A 21,411-nucleotide genomic window follows, 5' to 3' on the forward strand; every position below is an offset into this window, starting at 1 on the left:
ACCAATCTAGAATAAATAGAGAGGATTTTAAACTCTGTCTAGTAAGAAAAATTACTTCTAATTTCTATTTAAGCTAAAAACACATCATCCTCCTCACTCTCACTGGGCAGTATCATGACTCTTTCTATGCCACAGACCTGGCAATAGTGATTCAGACTATTATAGTTAATCACTTTACACATTAAAAAGGATTATTATTTACAGTGGTTCACTACCACTAGGAATTTCTGTATGTGTTGGCATAGCAGCTAAATTCCAACTCTACCGGTTATTAGCTACATGACTTTGTGTGAATCTTTTGTGTGTGTGCTTCATTTCCTCATGTGTAAAATGAGGAAGATAATGGCACCTCCCTCAAATGACAGCTTTCTCTTTGGTAAAATGAATATAATAATAGTATTTCCTCCAAAAAACCATTTTGAAGATTAGATGTCAAGCCCTGAGCACAGCACCTGGTGCACACAGTAGGCATCATGTATTATTAACATCATCATTATAATTATTTCTGTCCTCTTCTAACAAATTAGGAAACAGAAGTTCAGAGAAGTTTACTTAATTTGTCTACGGCTGCACAGTTAGTCAACAGCAGAGCCAGAATGCAAACTATGGCAATTCTGTTACTACTAACACGTTTTTCAGAGTGTTGATATACCATGTGTCCATTAAAAATGTAGTTCTTTTTAGACTTATTAAGTATTTATTAATTGCGAATTATGTACTAGACAACACAGAGTTTAAATGGAATAAAACGGACTCAGTTGGCAGGAAAAATTTCACAAGTGAAGGAGAAGAGAAAGTAGGGAATGTCCATGCAATGGGGTAGCCTGGCACAGCTGTGAAAGCCTGGGTGGGCTGAGGAGGGCATCCACAGGGGATGGAGCCTATGGGAGGAGGGAGCAGCTGCGACCCTGGGTAGGGTGACAGAACCCAAGCGGGATGAAGAGGGCATTTGCATGGGAAAGGGGGCAACACTGGCAAAGGGAATGGCTTACTACATAGAGCGGAGTTAATAAAATAAATAAATATATTAAAGATAATAGGAGACAGATTGTTCATTGTCAGAGAAGGGGGTTACAAAATATGGAAAAGATGAAAACTAAAATCAACTTTGTGGTACTGTAATAATAATAATCAATTACTGGAATTGAAGGTAATGATATAAACTGTAATCTGTTCAGGAAACAGTAGTTTACAACCTTCCAACAAAGACAATCTCAAACCCAGAACGCTTCAGGGTAAATTCTCATAAACACTTAATGAAGAAATAATAATAATTCTACTCAAACTACTCTAAAAAATAGAGGAAGAAATACTTCCAAACTCGTTCTATTAGGACAGCATTACAATGACACCAGAAATCAAACAAAGATATTAAGACAGTAAGAGACACTTAGAAACTGGGGGGCCTGGGTGGCGCAGTCAGTTAGGCATCCAACTCTTGGTTTCAGCTCAGGTTGTGATCTTGGAGTCGTGTGAGATCAGACCCCAGGTTGGGCTCTGCACTCAGCCAGGAGTGTGCTTCAGATTCTCTCTCCCTCTGCCCCTCCCACACATGTGAAAAAAGAGATAAACTTAAAAACTGATATCCCTCATGAACACAGATATAAAAATTCTAAACAAAATTTTAGCAAATCAAATCTAACAAAATATTAAAAGTATAGTACATCATAACTAAGTGGGATTTATCCCAGGAATGTAGGCTTGGTGTAACATTAGAAAACCAATCACTGGAATTCATCATGTTAACAAACTCAAAAAAGAAAAACATGATCATCTCAACAGATGCAGAAAAAACATTTGAAAAAATCCAACTGAGATTCTGCTACTACCTTGTCAAGGGAGGCCTCTGTTGAAAATCACAGTTTTACAAGGATTAAAATATAGACAACTGTGTTCTGTTTTTGAGGATATGCAAAAGTAGACTCATACACATTCTCGTTACACACTGCTAGTGTATATTCTAATTTTCAATTATCTCCAACCTAAATACATTATGCTGTAGTTCAACTCAGTGTTCTCCAAACTCTATTCCATAAAACATTAGCATCTTTTGAAATATAAGGCTCTTCCTGTACCTTCAAGATGTACATTAATATATTAAAAGTTCTAATTCCAAGGAAGAAACCACATCCAAGATTTTTTTTTATATGAATTTTGATCATTGCTTTCCTATTAGGGCAAATTATTCTATATTTATGGCTAAGAGCATTTTATTTTGACCCACCCATCTATTCTTGCTTATATACTGTATAATTATTCACAGAGGCTGAAAAATCAGCAAGGTCATAGCAGTCTGGAACATCATGGAAGGGCATATGTTCCTGACTCTGGCCTGTGGCTGGACAGTCTCCTTTAAATACCACCTTTATTATGGCATTCCTCTACTCACAGACCTGCCTACACACACTATACCACCATAACTCTATACCACCAACACAGAAACTGGCAACTTTTCTTAGCAACTTTCCTAATTCTTTGATTTCAGTATCTTTTAATTTCATTTTTCAAAGATTTTATTTATTAATTTGAGGGAGAGAGAGCATGGGAGAGAGAGAGTATGAGGAGCGGGAGGGGAAGAGGGAGAGGGAGAAGCAGATTACCCTCTGGGTAGGGAGCCCGATGCAGGACTTGATCCCAGAACCCTGGGATCATGACCTGAGTCGAAGGCAGACGCTTAACCGACTGAGCCACCCAGGCGCCCTAATATCTTTTAATTTCATAAAAGAATCGAAAATATTTATCCCAGACGAATAAAAACAATAAATTAAATTGTCAAAAAAATTTAGAAATCACAAAGATATTGATTAAAGCCACTTTCACTTGACTCATAGGAGCACCTTAAGGAGGCTTGTCTCCATACCCAGAGAAAGTCAAGTGGTAAAAGTGAAATTTCTACTGGTGTTTCTAGCTGCTATGGTCTGAATGGTTGTGTCCCCCCAACATTTCGTATTTTGAAATCATAACCCCTAAGAAGATGATATTGGGAATGAGGCCTTTGGGAGGTGAGTAGGTCATGAGAGTAGAACTGCATGAATGGGATTAGTGCCTTTATGAGAGATCCACCTTTCTGCCAAGTGAGATGATAGCAAAAAGAAAATTGTTTATGAACTAGGAAGCAGCCCTCACCAGACAGTGAAGCTGCCAGAGCCTTGATCTTGGATTTCCAGCCTCCAGAACTATGACGAATAAATCTCTGTTGTTTGTAAGTCACCCAGTTTATGATATTTCGTTATAGTAATCTGAAGAGACTAACACACTGTTTCTTTCCATAAGCATGGAAAACACATTAAAGGGAATTGTGTCCTGTGAGAGGTGAATCTATAAAAAAGCTGGGCATCAAGTCATAAACCTACCACAGAAAACCAAAATAAAACGGGAAACCCAGCAGAACATTTTCCTTTTGTGTGCCCAGGGGATTAGTGACTTACTCTGTGCAAAGTACTGCACATTTTGGAAGCAAATAGTTTAAATAAGGTAGTAATATATTTAACAGCGATTTTTGAAAGTTACAATCCCTAAGGAAGACAAAAGAATCTTTTTATTGCAAAAAAGAATTCCAACACATTTGTTGTAGCAAAGGAGCAAAATGAATTGTGGTGTGGGTAGGATGCTGAATTCACAAGAAGCAGCATTTTCTCCTAGCCTGATCCTGGATACATAAGTTTTAAATTAAAGTGCCTTTTCCTCACCACTTGGAATAGTTCTTGAATGAGTTATAAAGTGTTTGTGCTAACTGCATTAGACCAATGGTCATTTTCTTTCTTTTTTTTTTAAAGATTTTATTTATTTATTTGAGAGAGAGAGAGAATGAGAGATAGAAAGCACGAGAGGGAAGAGGGTCAGAGGGAGAAGCAGACTCCCTGCTGAGCAGGAAGCCCGATGTGGGACTTGATTCCGGGACTCCAGGATCATGACCTGAGCCGAAGGCAGTTGCTTAACCAACTGAACCACCCAGGCGCCCCAATGGTCATTTTCTATAAACAGGAACAAGATTTCAGCTAACCGAGAATAGTGTGACAAACATTATTTTGACTCTTCCGCAGAGGCTGTAGTATGAAACCCATAAAAACAGGAAGATACTGAAATCAATTTACCATGATCTGACCTTACTGGTGAAATCAGGACAAGCCCTAAAAGACATATGCTCTGAAGCACAGGACCCTCAAAAGTGACACACTTGCACTGTACTGGATTGTGTATTTTGTCTTCCATTTCAAAAGGCAAAGGACCCATATTATAATTAAGAAAAAAAAAAACTTCAGAAATACACTAATATTAGTTGTACTTAGGGCTAGTAAGAATGCAGTAGGAAAAATTATGGAGAAAACAGATTATTGCACTGAATCATCCAAACTATTATTTTCTGTTTCAGGAAAGAGGCTTTCAAAACAGACACAGTTTTAAGTTAAACCAACATATTCCTGCCTCCTTTTTAGGGGACTGTCCCTTGCAAATTATACCTATTTATACAAATAATTTTACTCCAAAGAATACTTACTGAGGAAATATATATTTAGTCGGGACTTAACATCTTTTTAGCAATGCCATGGTCTCTGTGAAGAACACAGAAGAAATTTAAGATACATTCTCTGCTCTGCTTCACCCTGTTAATTTTAGAGTTCTAGAAATAATACTAGAGGTTGTTTAAAAATGAAAATGTTTTATTTTCTCAATGAAATGTACTTGCAGATATGAATCTTAAACAAAGGTAAAATCCTGGATACTCTATTTTTTATTTACCTAGATGGAAGTGGTGATCTCTGTGTCTAGACAGCTCCTATCACCCTAAAATAACGAAAAGAATGTTTTTTTTTCTTCATTAAATTACTGGCTCATTAAATTTGCATCTAGAAAAAGACAGTTTAATTGTCCACTGTTACATCATTAATATTTATTAACTAGGACTACAGCCAACAGAAATACATGTTCTATGTGCACCAAGAGAAAGCCTAAGAATGGTCCTAGCAACATTATCTGCAGAAGGTCTGACAAAGGTCAGACAAGCTAGACATCCAACACAACAGAATGGATAAACTGTGGTACATTTACACAACAGAACACTACAAAGCCATGAAAATGACCAAACTGCACCTACAGTCAACCACATGGATGACAAATGGAAGAAGCAAGACTAAAAAATATATCAAGCATGATTGTATTTTTAAAAAGTTGCTAAACATACAACACAACTATTTGTGTTGTGTTGTGATGTATCTGGTCCATACAGCTGCACACTGAAGTGGTAAAACTATAAAGAAAAGCAAGGACATGATTACCAAAAAAGGAAAGCTAGAGCTTTCTCAGAGAAGAGAGGACACGTGTGGGGAGAAGGCTGTGACTGCCAAGGGACCCACAGGCTTTTGACATGTTGGTCAAATTCTTCCACATTTTATTTACTTATTTATTTTTTACCCATGGATGGCAGTTACAAGTGATGCTTATTCTTACAACCATTTGTAAACTGTAGACGTCATGTTACCACTTTTTAAAATAAGAATATTATACTTCACAGTAAAATACGTCTAAAAAACCCATGGGTTACTGTGCTAAATATTAAATACATACAATATATACACATATGCGTGTGTATAACATACACACTAAAAGCTATTGGTTTCAAGGAAAAAAAAACACAGTGATTCTATACTAGACTTCTCTTGTTCCTGTCCTTATCTGCTAAGCAAATATTAAAAGAGCGAATGAACTTAGAAAATGAAAGAGATAGGGTGTAGAAGTACACTACAGAATGCTATTCCCTGTCATGAATGTTATTTGAGAATGTGAAAGACTTATGTTGCTTTCTGGCTGATGGTGAAATTGCATGTATATTCTTAGTCTCCTTTGTCTATGATATAACTTGCTGATACAACTATGCAGAAGCAGTACTTGAGAAAAAATAAGCATCAAAAAAATGAGCATCATTCTGTCCTGAGAGCCGTGACACAGAAGCAGCTGTACTTTGATTTTACACCTAATGGCCTGCTCCTAAGTTTCCTGCTTCCACCAGTAATGTTGATTCTAATCTTTAGAAAGTCTGCTTCTTTGAACAACAACAACAACAAAACCGCATTGAACTAACTCAGCCATGTCTGCCTATAAGTTATTTGACTTGAGTTTGGTCCAAATCAACCTATTTTTCCTCCATGCTCCTGAATTAGTTGGGTAATAGGTTATTATGTTACCTTTTCATCTGGCCTGGAAAAAAACGTGTGACATCTAAATACTGATGATATGATGATATCCTCAAAGCCTCCTTCAGCAATGATCCCAATACAAGTCTTGGTTAATAGACTACATTTTCAAACTCTGATATATCACACAAGAAAGAAAATGGGTTGACCAACTGCCCACCTTTATGCTCCAGAATGGATTTCCTGAAGGGAACACAGAAAAATCCATAGGGCAACTTTATTTTCCCATCTATGATCAGGATTTATTCTATAGCTCTTGGGTAGGTCAAAATCAGTTTTACATTTAAGAATACCTGAATCTGATCTGTGCTCTTAGAAGTTAAATGTCATTTTTCAAAGTCAATCCCACCAAGTAATGTTGTGGTATAAACAATGCTGAGGGCAATACAGGTCACTCTTGATCTCTGCCAAAGGTTTATCCACAGCATAGATTTCTTCAAGCAAACCGTGATCCAGAGCTTGGTAAAATAACCAACAATACTGCTTAAGTCACATGTGGTCAACAGTCTGTCTACTTAATCTAACACTCAGAATCAGTGCCTTAAAGGCAAAATAATTACTTGTCTATCACCTGGCAAAGATAAACACTGAAGGAAAATGGGCATCTCTTTTTACACTGGTGTGTTATTTCCTCCTGAGTTAATACTTCCTCTCATATGAGGGATAAATTCTGCAAGGAGGAAAGGAAAAAGAGCTATAAAGCAATCTTATAATGAAATTGCATTATTCTACCTAAGTAGTATCTACATTATAGCCCATTACATGGCTCAAAAATAGTATGGGTCAAAGGATATTTCCCCAAATATAACTAAATACTCTAAGAACATAATACAACAGAGTTATAAACCATAACTCCTGTTCCCCAAAATCACTGTTATATATGGAGTGACACTGAATTAGAGTTCCCCAAAATATCACTCACGTTCAAATATTAATTCTAAGACTTATTTCAAAACCAAATCTCATTGTGTTGGGATTCATTACCACTTGGCTTACAGAATACCATGGCTGTCCTCACTTAAAATGATAAAAACTGACAGTACAGAATATACCTCTTTTTATGAAGAAAATATGTTCTAGGACAAAATGTAAACTTCATATATTGAGAAAGCATTTTAACAGAGGAGGGATAAAAATATTACCTTACATTTGTGATTAACTGGAATTCAAATTTGGGCCTTCCGATTTCATGGCTGGTGTGCTTTCAATACAACACAGGTGTCCTTAGCTTCCTTGATAATGATTTATCCAAAATCTTCCTATAAAAAAAAGTGATTTTAGAAAGTAACTGCAACAGTTCAGTCTTTCGTTTTTAATGATAAACAGGTGCTCTCATTTATTTCTACCACCTCTCCCAAACGATTCCTTATAAAATAAAATCTGAGGGGGTGCCTGGGGCGTTCAGTCGGTTAAGTATCTGACTCCTGCTTTCGGCTCAGGTCATGATCTCAGGGTTGTGAGATCAAGCCCTGTATTGGGCTCCGTACTGGGCATGGAGCCTGCTTAAGATTCTCTCTCTTCCTATGCCCCTTTCCCCACCTCTCTCTCTCTCCCTGCTGTCTAAAAAAAAATAAAAATAAAATCAGAGAGAAAAAACATGTATTTTCTTATATTCTTTTTTTTTAAAGATTTTATTTTGATACAGAGAGAGCAAGCGAGAGAGGGAACACAAGCATGGGGAGTGGGAGAGGGAGAAGCGGGCTTCCCGCCGAGCAGGGAGCCCGATGCAGGGCCCAATCCTAGGACCCTGGGATCATGACCTGAGCCCAAGGCAGACGCTTAATGACTAAGCCACCCAGGCACCCCTAAAACTATGCATTTTCTATGCAAACATTTTCCCTTAAGATTCCCCCCTAGCATCTGAGGAATTAGAAGATTGCAGCCATATGCCTTCTTTCCCCACTGCTCAGCAGTGACCAAGCAGCAAGATAACCAAAGCAAGAATAGGGTCTAGAGACTGCAAATAATATTACAGATGATTTTAATTGAACACTAGACCAGAAATTAAGTATAAACGGTTTCTAAATCAAATATGGTTTAAAATTAATTAAAGACTTATAGCAAGAAGCTTACTTGTTAATTCATTAAAGTCAAGATCACACTTATTCAGATAATTTCAACCATCCAGCAGCTTCAATTGCAATTTTATTTCCTTTAATTAATCTCTCTCAAGATACATATAGACACAGCACAATCTTTATTTTATTGGGTTATAATATTACTTTGAAATTTTATAGGCCAGCATGGTGATTTTTGTACAATTGCCAGATTCTGAGTTTTGATAAAGGGTGTCAAACATGTAAATTCACCACCAATGAGTAAACAGTTGTTGCTATATATAAAATTAAGCTTCCCCCAGTTTTTGGACAGTTTTGGACAGCCAGTGATTGCTTATATAAATAAGTAATGTGCTGTATATACAGAAAATAAAATTTTAAATGCTTATCTTTGTGTCAAACTGTGTCTCTTTAGGCAAAAATAGACAATTCTCAATCAACACATACCAACTCTGCATTAGACATTTTAAAGTTGACTAACTCAAAGAAGGAATTCTAAAACAATCACCCAAAGTATAAAAATATGTCACCCTGGTAGACCAGAGTTTCATTAAACTAACTGCATAAGAAGCTCTGTCTGAAAATGGAATAGAGAAATCTGACACACAAAACTCATGTTATCAGGAAAAATTAAAACAAAAGTAACTTAAAAAGTTGCAATCAACTATTTCATATGCATCTGTGGTTTTTGATTAGTTGAGTGTTGCCTTTCAATGATTGACTTCCCTCTCATTCAATGCCCCTGCTTAGGTTCAAAGTTGACAAAACTGATGAGAGTACTTGGTTGGACAGCAGAAAATCTCCCACCAACAGCGAGGAGAGGAGTCTAGGGAGAAGAAGCCACAGCTGTGTTTTCTTGCAGTCATGATGTAATAGACTAGTCTAGATCAGTGATTTCTGAGCTTGTCTGCACACTGGAGTCACCTGGGGAGTCAAAACACTATTGATGCCTGTATTCCATTGTTAAAAAGTGTGATTTCATTGATTGAGGTGTGGCCTGGGCTTTGGAATTTTAAAATAGATCTTTAGGTGATTCTAACATGTAGACAAACTTGGAAAGAAAAAATGGTCCATGTTCTTTTATATTCCTATCTTACAAATTTTTGACTAATTAGGTTCATGTCTTTTTTAGCACCCTTCCTTTATCAGTCTTATGCCATTTGGGGAAACCTACCAAAGCACAACTTGTTCTGGAATACTGTCAAAAGAAGAATAAAAGGAATAATAAAAGGATGAATAAGCTAAGTTTCATAAAATGTTTCTTCATGACAATAATTACTAGTGTATGCATTTTTTTTTTCCAAATCCAAGCCCTAGAAACTTTGTTTGCCATCCTAAAACCAGACTGAAGAACTACAGAATACTGCCTACAATAATCTGGAGTTTAAGTAATGATCTGGATTTGTATGACCTATCCCAGCTTTCCACTTTATCAGATGGAGCACGGGCAGCTGCTGGAACAAGGAAGAGGAATAAGGAATTGGGTCTTACACATGAATAAACCTGTGGAGATACTAAGTTCACTAATGTTCTTGTTGGCAGGAATCAGAATGGCTTAGAGGCAGCCAAGTTGAATTACAGGGTTGATTTACTTGAGAGATACATGTTATGCGGACATCAGCTTTTTTTTTTTTTTTTTTTTTTTTTTTTGCACCAGCCTCAAGGCAGCCTTGAGATGAGACAAAGTGCAGCCCTTTCTTTCACAGTAAGATTCAGTTGTATTTCCCTGTGGCTTCTCTGCCTCCTGAGGGGGTATATGAACTGTCTAGACGAGAGAAGAAAGAAAATAGTTTTAAAAGTTCAAAAGTGTCAGTTTATCACTAGCAAATAATGGGCATAACTAGATATCTTTACTCCTTTAAAAAAAAAAAAGTACCCACAACACATGAGTAGATTGAAACTGGAAAGCAAGTATCACAATGTCAGGGATTCAAAATAACAACATGTAACTTTATTCTGATACATGGGGTTAACATGCTTTAGGTAGACTGTTGTACTGAGCGGAATGTACTGCTCCTTTGAAATTAAAACAAATGGGGGCACCTGGGTGGCTCAGATGGTTCAGCGTCTGCCTTCGGCTCAGGTCATGATCCCAGGGTTCTGGGATCGAGTCCCGCATCGGGCTCCCTGCTCCTTAGGAGCCTGCTTCTCCCTCTGCCTCTCTCTTTCTGTCTCTCATGAATAAATAAATAAAATCTTTAAAAAAAAAAAAGAAATTAAAACAAATGACCAAGGGGCACCTGGGTGGTTCAGTCGTTAAGTGTCTGCCTTCGGCTCAGGTCATGATCCCAGGGTTCTGGGATCGAGCCCTGCATCAGGCTCCCTGCTCAGCGGGAAGCCCGCTTCTCCCTCTCCCACTCCCCCTGCTTGTGTTCCCTCTCTCACTGTCTCTCCCTCTGTCAAATAAATAAATAAAATCTTAAAACAAACAAACAAAACAAATGACCAATACGGTCAACTAATATTTGACAAGGAGCCAAGAATACTCAATAGAGAGGAGACAGTCTTTTCAATAAATGGTGCTGGGATAATTGGATGTTCATGTGTAAGAGAATGAAACTGGACCCATATCCTATACCACTCACAAAAATTAACTTAAAATGAATTAAAGACTTAAATGTGATAACCAGAGCAGGGGCAGCTAGGAAACTAGTTGAAACTCCTAGAAGAAAACATAGGAATAAAGCATCTTGACATTGGTTTTGGTAATGAATTTTTGGATATGACACCTAAAGCACAAGCAACACAATAAAAAATAAACAAGTGGGATTACCTCAAATTAAAAAGCTTCTGCACAAAGAAATTATCAATAAAGTGAAGAGACAACCTACAGAATTGGAAAAGATATTTGCAAACTATCTATTTGATGATGGGCTAATACCCAAAATACACAAAAAAATTCATACAACTCAATGGTAAAAAACCCAACAACCCAATTAAAACATAGGCAAAGGACCTGAAGAGACATTTATGTATTTGAGACAGAGAGAGAGAGAGCAAGCATGGGCAGGGGGGAGAGGCAGAGAGAGAGGGAGAAGCAGACTCCCCACTGAGCTGGGAGCCCGATGCGGGGCTCAATCCCAGGATCTGGAGATCATGACCTGAGCCTAAGGCAGAAACTTAACCATCTGAACCACCCTAGCACCCCCTTAATAGACATTTCACTAAAGAACATATACCAAAGGCCAACAGGCACATGAAAAGATGCTCAACATAATAGCCATGAAAGAAATGCAAATTAAAACCACAATGAGATATCAACTCATGCCTGTGAGAATGGCCATCACCAGAAAATAGAGATAACAAAAGCTGGCGTTGTTGTGAAAAAAGGGGAACCTGTGTGCACTGCTGGTGGATTGTTAGTTGGTGCAGCCACTATGGAAAACAATATGGAGGAGCCTCAAAAAATTGAAAATAGAACTACAATATCCATCAGTTTCACTTCTGAGAATACATCCAAAAAGAAACAAAAACACTAACTCAAAAAGATGTTCCCAGCAGCATTATTTACAATAGTCAAGACAATAGAAACAACCTAAATGCCCACCAATGGATAGATGGATAAAGAAGTTGTGGTATATACATACAATGGAATATTAAACCATAAAAAAATGAGGAAATCCTAACCATTTCTGCAACAACGCCGATGGACCTTGAATGCATTACACTAAGTGAAATAAGTCAGTCAGAGAAAGACAAATACTGTATGACCTCAACTTGTAGGTGGAATCTAAAAAAGAAAGAAAAAAATGGAAAAAGAGATCAGACTTGTGTTTACCAGATGCAGCGGGTGGGAAAGGGGTAAGTGGAAGTCAAAAGGTACAAACTTCCAGTTGTAAGATAAGTAAGTACTAGGGATGGAATGCACAACATGATGACTGCAGCTAACACGGCTGTATGAAAAATATAAAAGTTGTTGAGAGTAAATCCTGTGAGTTCTCATCATAGGAAAACATTTTTAACTTTTTTCTTTCTTTTCTTTTTATTGTATTTACAGAACATGGATGTTAGCTGAACCTATTGTGGTAATCATTTCACAAAATATGTAAATCAAACCATCCTGCCGTAAGGCTTGAACACACACAGTGATGTATGTCAATCATTTCTCAATAAACTGGAAAAAAAAAAGATCAGATCATGATGAGGATATGGGGCTGTCACCATCCAAACCCTTTCCACTTCAGGACACAATACAATCTGATGTCAGTTCAAAATTCTAATAATTGGGCAAAGCAAGATATTCCTAACCTAAGTGGGAAGAGGGGCAAAGGCACCTAAGGAGAGGAGTGTGTTGTGAGTGAACTGCAGTCAGTGGACACAAATGGTGAAAAGCAGCTTATACAGCGCAATTTTAAAGGTTTCTTTGGTTTAGTGAAATAGAAAACTTTCTATAAGTCAATATAGCTATTCTTAAGATCATTCCTGTCTTAGGGAGAGCTGACTGCACCAAAACACATGGAGACAAAACAGAAGCTATGTTCTCGATTATTTCCAAATACACAAAATCACCCCCAAGATGTGCTCTTTTGGCAAGTGACATGGCAATTTGGTTTTCATTTCTAGTGCCAACTGCAACCAGTTGTTTCTTCTGAAGCTTTAAACTTAGGTCTAACACTGAACTGTTCATTTCCTTCTGTCTTCTACTTTTGCTTCCCCCATATCTGTTGCCAAATTTACAGTCTACCACCCACACAGCTGCCAAGCCAGAACCCGGGAGTCATCATGGGCTCCTCCCTTTGCATTTCAGTGCATGCTTCCCAGTCTTACACATTATGTATTCTAGTTAGCAAATTAATCCTCCCCTCTCCTCTTCATCCCTTCTGCCACCACTGCAGGGCATGTCATCATCCTAACTGGTCTCCATAACCCTAATTTTGTGTTCTGTCAACACTCCCCCTACCTTCTGGATCTTTCCGGCCCTATTACTCAAATACGAACATACCACCACCCTGCTTATTCTCGAAAAACTTTGTCCCTTTACTGTTGTACTCCTTTGCCTGCAATTTTTTTTTTTTTTAAGATTTTATTTATTTGAGAGACAGAGAATGAGAGACAGAGAGCACGAGAGGGAAGAGGGTCAGAGGGAGAAGCGATGCAGGACTCGATCCCGGGACTCCAGGATCATGACCTGAGCCAGAGGCAGTCGCTTAACCAACTGAGCCACCCAGGCGCCCATTGCCTGCAATGTTTATCCCTCCACGTTCTTATTCTAGCTGACTAGCTTTTACATTTAGCTTCAGAATAACATTTTCTCTGTCAAACCTTTTCTATCAGGCTGTGTTAGGTGTTTCCTCTTCTGTGTTTATATCACCTTGTAAATAACTTTATTGGAGCACTGTTGTCATTGTTTGTTTACATGTTTATCCTCTCTTCTGACCTATGAATGAAAAGTGAGCTCCACTTCCCATTCAATGTTATAGCTCCTATAGCTGGCACCCAGAGGGGGCTTACTAAATCAATTTGTGCTGAATCAATGATTCTTCATCTACTCCCTGGAATTACCTAGGGAACTTTTAAAATTACTGAGTCCTGGACCCATCCCAGACCAATTCAAATTGAATTTTTGGGGGTGAAGTCCAGGCACCTGTTTTAAAAAACTCCCCAGGTGATTTTAATGTTAGTTGAAAACCACTGTGCTAAATCATTTATCTGGAAATGCTACTTAAAGCTGTATCAAAAAAACACAAAGCTTGAGGGTCTTTTGTGATTTATTTTTTCAAGGATACTGTATTAGTTACCTCTGGCTGAGTAACAAATGACCCCAACATTTAGCAACTAAAACAACCAACACTTACTGCACAGTTTCTTGTGGTCAGGAATCTGGCACAGTGGGGCTCAGGCCTTCATGGTGTCAGCTGGACTGTTGTCATCAAGGTTTGACAGAGAGGAAGAGCTTAGAGCCAAGCTCACGCACACAGTTATGGTAGGATTCGGTTCTTCACTGACTGCAGGCTAGAAGCCCTCTCCAATTCCTCTTCCTCTCCATAGGGTAGCTCACAACATGGCAAACTGGCTTCCATTAAAGTGAGCAAGTGAGAGTACAAGACAGGGTGAGCCAGATGGAAGCCAGAATCTTTCTGTAATCCAACCCTGGAAGTGACATCCTATCACCTTTACCCTGTTCTATTAATCAAAAGTATGTTATTAGATCTAGCTAAACTAAATGAGAGGGAATAAAACAAGGGTATGGATACCAGCAAGTGGGTATCATCGGAAGCCATCTTGAAAGCTGCCTACTACAGATGTTTAATGATACCTGACTTAAAAAGTAACCTACTTTAAAGGAATCTGAACCAGAGTGTCTTAACATTAGGAGTATACATATCATTGATTTCTTTGTAAAACCGACTGAACTTGCTTTGACAGAGATGAACCAAAAGTAAGCTGACAGGCATACTTTTTAATAAATTTATATTTTTTCTTTCATTATCTAAGTATAGATATATTAATTTAAGGCCATTTAAATAAAATAAGGCCAAAGCAAGTCAGCTTGCATAACTCCAACCTTCACATGGCCTTATGAATTAGGTCAATATGCTTTTCAAAGATTAGAAGTGCCCCTTTTTTCCCCCCAAACATTTCCCCAGTTATTCAAGTTCACAAAAAAACAGGCCACTTTAAGGATTTAACATATAATTTCTTTTTAGTGAAAGGCAATTAACAGTAAATCTAAAGGTAAAATACCAAGCAAAACAGGCAAATTAACATATTGACGATGTTAAGCTAAAAAGACTAATCAAATTTAAGTTTACCTCCCATTTTAGAGGAAAAAGCCAATGTACTGCACAACACTACTTACTGATCTTAATAACCAAAATTTAAGCGTTCCACAAAGATTTTTTTTTTAAAGATTTTATTTATTTATTTGAGAGAGAGAAACAGCATGAGAGGGGAGAAGGTCAGAGGGAGAAGCAGGCTCCCCGCTGAGCCGGGAGCCCGATGTGGGACTTGATCCCAGGACTCCGGGATCATGACCTGAGCCGAAGGCAGTTGCTTAACCAACTGAGCCACCCAGGCACCCCGTTCCACAAAGATATTATCAGTACAAAAGGATCCATTCATCTTTGGACTGCTTACTATTCAGTGCTAAGGTGGAAAGTTGAAGATGCTTAATGATATTTACCAAAACTACACAAAGTAGTAAAAGCAAAAAGAAATTGATATTAAAGCACAAATGGCTTGCATACTTGAAGTCTGATGTTAACAGCACATTTACACAAAATCCTAAACTCTAAGTTTCCAACTACAAAATATCATCTCCCCCAAATCAATTAGTTTTTGGTGTAGAAAGTGCTAGACTCCAGACTAAGAGTACTATATTTAATAACACCTTTTTCCTTCAATCATTTCCTAAAAATATTTGTTAAAAATATCAGTAGGTCATAAAACTGGATGTGATTTTTTTAAAGAATTGTTAACACAAGGTTTTAAAAGATGTCACTGGGAAATTGTACTTTATGCGTGGCAGAAAAAGCTTAAGAACAATCTACTTAAGTTTGCTTCTAAAAAATATTTAATTGCACCGTCAAGGGGGAAATCTATCCTTTCCTTCAGCTGAGGTGCCAATTCTTAGTGCCATGATTATACTTGCTAAGACCTGGTGGAAAGGGCCACGATCAGCTACTATTGTCCAACATAAACATTTCTGTGAGTTATAGCCCACATGAAGTTTGAAGCTACTACCCTGGACTGTTGAAGCTCTATGGCCCTTTAACAACCCCCTAGGCCATCCAGGTCTCCTGGCCTATACACACTTATTTGGGGCTTTAGTTTGAATTTATTAACCTTATTTAAGAGATGACTTTTCAGTAGCTCGAGAGTCTGGAAACAGATGGGTCACTTAAAAATCTTATACTTTTCCCCCAAAATACTATGAATTAGCAATGCTAAAAATACCTTCCATGTATTTCAGCCTTGAGCAAATGAGTAAATATATTAAAGAGAGTGGCAACAACTGAGGGTAACAGAACGGGGGGGGTGGGGGATGGGGTAACCAGGTGATGGGTATTAAGGAAGGCACATGTTGTGATGAGCACTGGGTGTTATATGCAACTAATAAATCGCTGAACACTATATCAAAAACTTATGATGTACTATATGCTGGCTAACTGAACATAATAAAAAAAGAAAAAAAAGAAAGATAGTGGCAGCCAGGAGTCTTTCTGTTGAGGGAATTACAGATAAGGAAAAGGGAAAGAATAGAAAGTAGTGATAGACTGTAACTGAAGGTATCGAAATAAACCCATGGTTTTAACAGGTGTAAGTATAGCTATTTGTATATGTGTCTATCTGCTGAGAGGGACCACAGCCAATGACACACCAGCAGTGGGAGCAAACCTAGCACTTCGATCTTGGTTCCTGTATTCCATTGTCCATGAAAAGAAAGCAGGGCTCCTTGAAGAAATGACTGATTCCAGGACTAGGGCAGGGAAAAGTACAAGATGAACCTGGGATATCTGATTGTACCAAAAAGAAAGAGCTCAAATTATGTTGAGTACATGACACAACTGGGCCTTCCGACACACACAGGGAACATTCTGGGGCCCCAATGGTCAAATGTGGTACAACTAACAACATCAAAATAAATAGTAATGGATTTAATCTGTTAACTAAGAATCCATGAATCCATCTGTTAAAAATAAATGAACAGGTTAAATACTTGCTTTTATTACAATGTCAACAACTAATAAATATAGATGGAATGATGGATTTAGAAAATCAGTCACTCACTCCAATAGGGACTTGGAGGAAGGGCAGGTTTAACTGTCCCATGGCCAGGCATTGTCTCTCCGGGGCTCAGTGACATGCCAAGAGCTGTTTCTCAATAGCCATACAATTACCTGCTGCAGATGGCATGACCTTATTCCAGAATCCCAGGGGCATGTATTATGATTCTCCCACTGAACTTGCTATAAATTCCACACTGCATTTTTTCCTACCACTGACACCACTAAGGTCTGCTGGATCACAAGGTCCAAGTGTCTGTCAGGGCTGCTTGCACCAAAGCTTGCAACTGTCCCAGAGAACTCTCCTGCTCTGGGCCCCATTCCAAGTTGGCAGCCTTCCATGTTTCTTGGTATAGGAGCCAGCATTATTCCTAGTTGTGGAATGCCTTGTCACCAGAAGGAAAAGAGGCCAACAAAATGTTCCACTTCTTTGTGGTAGGGGCAGCACAAGGCAGCAATTTGACTTTCACTTTGGAGGAGATATCCTGCATTCCCCTGACAATTAGATCTCCAAACTTTACTCAAGTGACCGGTCTCTCAGTCTTCTTAGTGTTTATCTCCCATCGTCTGGGGTACACGTATCCCACCAAGGTCTTCAGGATAATAGTTACCTCTTGCTCATCTGTCCAACCACATGATGTTGTCAACAAAATGGACCAGTGTAGTGTCATGAGGGGTATTAAGGTGGTCCATATATCTTTATATTATATTATGACTGAAGATGGGAGAGTTAACATAGCCCTGAGGAAAAACTCTGTCTAAATGAATAGTGTTGACTGTGAAGGTGAAGTGTTTGATTCTTTTTTCTAGCTGGAATGGAAGAAAACACATTGCCAAATTAGTGACACACCAGGTATCTGAGGCCTTACTAATCTGTTCTAGCAATGAGGGCAGCACAGAACAGCAGCTGTACTAAGAGTCACTACTTGGTTAAGTCAGCAGTAGTCCATAGTAACACTCCAGGATCTGTCCAGTTTATTTAGGAGCTGGACTGGTATATTAAAGAAATAGACCTGGGACCAGCACTCCTGTATCTTTTAGGTCTTAAATGGTGGCACTAATCTTCATTATTCCCCCCAAATACAGTATTATACCTGATTTACTGTCTTGGGGGGGGGGGGGGGGAGTCGGCGGCAGTTTCAGAGGGCTCTGTTTGGCAATCCCCACTATTACCCCTACTCCACAGACCAGGGACCCAATGTGGCAGTTACTCCAACTGCCACATAAATAAATTCTAATTATGCACTTGGGGCCACTGTGAGACTAACTTGAGCCAGAACACCTGGTTTGGTAAATGTCCATTTTAACAGGAAGGCTGTAATGTTGCTTTAAATTTCCAGATACCAAAATCAACTCAAATCCTATGACCGATAGTCCTCAAAATACCTGATTATTACCCTTTCCCTAGTGTAGTCAGAGATGGTCACAAAGTCCTTTTGAAGAAATGTCATGTATTTATGTGCTTTCTGTGTTGCAGTAGGGTTCTTCTCCCCTGGGACTCAGTTCTAGATCTGGAAATTGTTGTAGGTCTGGAAACTAAGCAAGGGATCATGTCTTTTTACTGCTGTCACTGCCTGTCATCAGCCTCCTGCTCCTCCATTCTTGCTTTTTCAGGGTAATAGATGTTAATCAGCACCCTCACGGACAGCCCATCTATTTTGCCCGTAGGGAGACTATGCTCTATTAGCGGACTCTGAACTCCTTGTGGGTCAAGCTCTTTTGGATGTAAGAATGACCTTGCCGGTTATTATAATTGTGGTCTTCTAGCTTCTGGCTGTTAAGCAACACCACCTGGCTTCCCTTACTTCAGGGCTCTATTATTCCCATGGATGTTAATGAACCAGCTCTGTGGCTGCTTCGCTTCCCTCCATCCCAGACTTGAAGAGGACAGCTACCACCAAACTTCTAAGTGATGTTGAAGTCTCTCTCACCAGTGCTCTCCTGATGGCCTTGGGTGAATGGTGTAGATTCTAGGCCAGCTCATGGAGTACAATCCTCCAGTGGATCTTCTGGCCTTATGCAATGTATTCATTCCAGCATGCCCATTTGCTCAGCCTCTTTATTCCTTCCTCCAAAGTCTGCCAGGGCAACTCAGACATTTTTCACCTCGCTGAGATTTAACCCATTTAAATCTTGGTTACTGGTTAGTTATTTGCTTGGCAACTAGGATAGGAGAAAGGGGGTAAAGGAGGAGGGCTACTGCCTTGTGGGCAAGAGGCATCTGCAGTATCTCCAGCAGAGCAAACATACTAGTTTTTACTAAAGAAGGGCTACCTTTGCAAGCCCTGAGGGTATAGAGGGAAGAGCAGGGGAGTCCATCGAGATGACCCCATCCCTTGGGGCACCCAGGTGGCTCATCAGTTGAGTGTCTGACTCTTGATTTCGGCTTAGGTCATGATCTCAGGGTTGTAGGATAGCGCGCCCTGGTGTTGGGCTCAGTGGGAACATCTGCTTCTCTCCCTCTTCCTCTCTTCTGTCCCTCCCCCTGCTCGTGCTACGTGTCTCTCTCTCAAATAGTTATTGAGAGAGAATGAATGAATGAATAAAATGAATCTTAAAAAAAAAAAAAAGGACTCCATCCCATATTTAGGACCCTAGATTTCCCCACCTTCACATTAACAAAGCCATGTTAGCTAAACATTCAAAGCTCAAATGTCTCTGGAGCTCTGTGATGTCAACATTGGCTAACTCTTCAGCATGTAGTTCAACTGACTCTGACCTTCTAGGTTGTGAAGGCTACCACAGGAGGCCTCCAGCTCTAACACTGAGCTACTCACGACTTGTTAACAGCTATTTCTATTTTCCTTCTGCAGTACTTCAATACAACTTAACAGTAATCAGCCAACTCTGTTGTCTTTGTAGATGTTATTCCTCCCATATTCTTCAAAGGCCTGTATTCTTACCACAGTTCCCCCTTCCCAGGTCAACACTGGTGAAATCTTTAATAATTAATCTGCAGGCCTATGCCAGGGGCAATGAGTGTCCCACCTACCAATCACGGTGGCCCCTTTGGCCAAGAAATGGAATGAGCCATTTCTAAATCTCAATTTTACCATCCCAGAAACCAAGATGGAGTTAAATATATAAGATTTTTTATTAGGGGAAATATCTGTGAAAGAAAATGGGGTGGAAGCCAGGAAGACTGGGTGAATTGTCACACGATGATGCAAGTCTGACCCTAAGTGAAAGAGAGAGGGAAGGCAGGTTGGGTGGAAGTGTTGTAGACGGCCATGTAGCCTAAGGAAGTCTTAGCAAGGCAATGGAGGAGTCCTTGAATCCCTGCAGGCCATCAGGGAAGTCTTGCATCTGCCAAAAACAGGCCTTAGTCTCAGTGAGCTGCAAAAGAAAGTCTTGGCACAAACATAATGATGGATTTCAGAGCACAGCAGCTGGGTCCTTGGTCAATTAATTAAGCTCCTTGTACTGAGGGTCTGTGAGGTGCATTCTCATAGTAGTCTCATCATCCTAGCAAGAGGGAGAGCTGAAATTCAAATTAGGCAGTTTGGTTCCAGAATCTATACTCCAACCACTACACTAAGAAGGCATTTCTTAGAGCTACAGAGGACTGAAATAAATGGTCCTCTATCATGTTGGAAGATTTATATGGCAGGCTGGACCAAATTGGTAAGAATCATTAAGCTCCTCTAAAGAGTTTGTACTTCATTCTACAGACAATAAAGTGGAGAAAGGGGGTATATCACAGATTAATGTATATGAATATATTCCATATGCACTGCATACACACATGAATATTTATAGACCCATATGTAGCTTTAGTTTCCTATGGCATAACTATGGCATAAGTTTAGCACACTTGAAAACAGCTGCAACAAACAGTGATTCCTGGACTGCATATACAGTAAGATGTATCACCCTGCATATATGGTAAGATGGTCAGAAAGTGTTGACAAATCATTCATACCATCTAGGATGTAAAAATCTGGGGGAAAAATGGACTCAGATAAATTCATTTTCCATCTCTCGGTATAAGATCTTTACCGTGGCACCAAGCTATCAAAAATTCATCTAATTTTTACTACTTTATTAATAGTTTTGAAAATTATATTCTACCATTTTTATGCAAAGGCACTCTTTCCACTTATACTGTGTGTCAAATAGGCATTTACAGGCTAAATGAAGAACATAACCACTATTTATAACATAATTCCCTGGGAATCTGTGTAAGCTCCCAACAATCAATTTACAGATGAATTCTATAAAATATAACCTTCTATAAAAAGGAGATCACACAATTATTCATTAAATAGTGTTGCAAAAAAACAGGTAAGTCTTAATTCTATATTATGGACACAGGAACCCAGCACAGAAACAGATGATTTTTTTGCTCCACATCATGAAATCAAATATGAACCTAGAACTAGAGACTAAAGCAGATTCTTACACACCTATATTCATTAATAATACAAGTGTACAACT

At 38.9% G+C, this 21,411-nt stretch overlaps 1 long non-coding RNA gene across 7 annotated transcripts in view; it reads right to left on the reverse strand.

The window, feature by feature from the left end:
• Positions 1–21,411, reverse strand: part of LOC112839486 (uncharacterized) — a 103,097-nt gene that overhangs the window by 75,578 nt on the left and 6,108 nt on the right. For 4 of the 7 annotated variants that reach the window (XR_012382076.1, XR_012382074.1, XR_012382078.1 and 1 more), the window contains exon 2: positions 7,334–7,450. This is a non-coding gene — a long non-coding RNA (uncharacterized lncRNA). The remainder of the gene's footprint in view (positions 1–7,333; positions 7,451–21,411) is intronic. The other 3 variants (XR_012382077.1, XR_012382073.1, XR_012382075.1) reach the window with 1 other exon arrangement.

Source organism: Callorhinus ursinus, unplaced genomic scaffold (genome assembly GCF_003265705.2).
Source record: "Callorhinus ursinus isolate GAN/ISIS: 27379988/994484 unplaced genomic scaffold, GSC_fseal_2.0 scaffold23, whole genome shotgun sequence".
NCBI lineage: Eukaryota > Metazoa > Chordata > Mammalia > Carnivora > Otariidae > Callorhinus > Callorhinus ursinus.